Source organism: Schistocerca piceifrons, unplaced genomic scaffold, assembly GCF_021461385.2.
Source record: "Schistocerca piceifrons isolate TAMUIC-IGC-003096 unplaced genomic scaffold, iqSchPice1.1 HiC_scaffold_1291, whole genome shotgun sequence".
Lineage (NCBI taxonomy): Eukaryota > Metazoa > Arthropoda > Insecta > Orthoptera > Acrididae > Schistocerca > Schistocerca piceifrons.
The window spans coordinates 22,501-25,000 of NW_025727115.1; the positions used below are offsets into that span (position 1 = coordinate 22,501).

General features: G+C 58.5%; 1 non-coding gene across 1 annotated transcript in view; it reads left to right on the forward strand.

Moving 5' to 3' along the window:
• The first annotated feature begins 1,735 nt into the window (after positions 1-1,735).
• The window catches only part of LOC124731523, a 1,909-nt gene continuing 1,144 nt past the window's right edge, over positions 1,736-2,500 (forward strand). The window contains exon 1 of the ribosomal RNA XR_007008317.1: positions 1,736-2,500. This exon is cut by the window's right edge and continues 1,144 nt beyond it. This is a non-coding gene — a ribosomal RNA (small subunit ribosomal RNA).

Below are 2,500 nucleotides of genomic sequence, written 5' to 3' on the forward strand. Positions count from 1 at the left end.
CCGCAACCCTCGCAATATAGTTCGCTACTCGCACTGCCCGCACCCCTGTGTATCGCTTCATGTTAAACACCTTGCAAGTCTTGCTCACTTTCCACATGCTCCTGCTGTACACTGTAATGTGGATGGCAGCAGGACGTACATGCCGCCCCTCCCCACGTCCCCACCTTGCCCCCTGCCTTCGCAAGCTGGTTGGTGAGAAGTTTGCATGTTCAATGCCCTTCGCATGCGACGTACTCAGGCTACGTTGTGGTGCGGCCTGTGTCAACTGTCCGCTGATGTCGTACGCGTGAACCACAATCTGTACTGCACATTCGTCCTTATGTACTGAATGATACATCGTGGCACATGTGTGACCGCACAACGACTGCGCCCAAAAACGGCGGACCATACAGTGCAAATATTGTGCACGCAGCTACGTGTCGTCTCCCTATGAGAGCTGGATTGCAGTGTGGTACGCCATAGAGACGTGTGGGAGGAACGGACGCCGTGGATGGCGATCAGCATGAGCTGTCTGTTGATGTATTCGGACCTAGTCGTCTCTCCTCACACACCGTGATGGCATGGTGCACCGCGTTCCATATCTGCGACATGCTACAGAGGCCGGTTGACAGTCGTTCGAGCAATGGACATCGCATACGTACGGGGGCCACCTTCCACGTATTGTCTAGGCGTGCACATTTTGTTGCGTGTATGTGGGCAGACGTAGTGTGGCGTGACACCTGACACAGGCATGCAATAATCGTTGAAGTTGCAAATGGCGATGGACGCCTGCGTTTTCTGGTGAAGTTACGCAAATGAACAAATGGTAACCTGTTGTGGTGCGGTTGTTCTCGCTAGGGGTGAATCGGTGATGGCGACGATAGGTTGAGGTACTAACCGGTTGTTCCAGCGATACCCACCATGCCGACGAAACTGAACGGCATCTGGGTGTGAAGCGATACGCGGCGGTGGCTGGGTGGGACCGTCCCCGGCCGGTGAGGGGGCGCCTCCCGGCGTGCTGGCCGCGCGGTGCGTGGGCGCACGCGCTACAGCCGGCTGGTGGGGGCGGCCAGTGGCAGGCGCGCCGGCCGACGGACGCGGCAGGCGTCGCAGCTGCGCGCCGGCGCACCCTGCGCGCGGCGCCGTGCGGCCAAAGTAGGTCCTCGCGGGCCCGGTGCGAAGCGCGGTGGACATCTTCAGTGTGCTGGTCCGATTGAGGACTGTGTGCGTTGAGGATGCGCCGCCGCCCGGCGCTCGGCGCCGCGACGCCGTCTGCTGCTCGGTCGCCCCAGCGGTTCTCGCTGGTGGTTTGTATCGCAGCTGTGCGGATGTGTTGGCGCGTGCGCTGTGCTGGGAGAGTTCGCTTCGGCACCCAAGTGGGGCTTTTGTCCTTCTGTGGCGCTGGCGTTGGAGCTGCCGGTCACCGTAGGTGGCGCGTGTTGTCTCCCGCCGGCAATGCCACGACAGCACGCTCCCGGGCCTCTGTCGGCAGCGGCAAGCTCAGTTGGGAGCACGGGTGGTCGCACCGAAAGCGTCTACTCGCCTAACTCCGGGCGATTGCGCCTCTCTCGAACCCGACCAAGTACTTGGGACGGCGCTGCGCGCCGCCGGGACCTGAGAGGGTTTCGAGGTGTATTGTGCAGGGGAGCTCAGCCTCCTCCTGTTTGCAGAATGATTGAGCGGACGCTTGCGTGTTCGCGCGGGCCCCCGGGACACACTCCCGGGCGGCCGGCTGCTCAGCTCTAGTTGACGCAGCTCCCTGGTTGATCCTGCCAGTAGTCATATGCTTGTCTCAAAGATTAAGCCATGCATGTCTCAGTACAAGCCGCATTAAGGTGAAACCGCGAATGGCTCATTAAATCAGTTATGGTTCCTTAGATCGTACCCACGTTACTTGGATAACTGTGGTAATTCTAGAGCTAATACATGCAAACAGAGTCCCGACCAGAGATGGAAGGGACGCTTTTATTAGATCAAAACCAATCGGTCGGCTCGTCCGGTCCGTTTGCCTTGGTGACTCTGAATAACTTTGGGCTGATCGCACGGTCCTCGTACCGGCGACGCATCTTTCAAATGTCTGCCTTATCAACTGTCGATGGTAGGTTCTGCGCCTACCATGGTTGTAACGGGTAACGGGGAATCAGGGTTCGATTCCGGAGAGGGAGCCTGAGAAACGGCTACCACATCCAAGGAAGGCAGCAGGCGCGCAAATTACCCACTCCCGGCACGGGGAGGTAGTGACGAAAAATAACGATACGGGACTCATCCGAGGCCCCGTAATCGGAATGAGTACACTTTAAATCCTTTAACGAGTATCTATTGGAGGGCAAGTCTGGTGCCAGCAGCCGCGGTAATTCCAGCTCCAATAGCGTATATTAAAGTTGTTGCGGTTAAAAAGCTCGTAGTTGGATTTGTGTCCCACGCTGTTGGTTCACCGCCCGTCGGTGTTTAACTGGCATGTATCGTGGGACGTCCTGCCGGTGGGGCGAGCTGAAGGCGTGCGACCGCCTCGTGCGTGCTC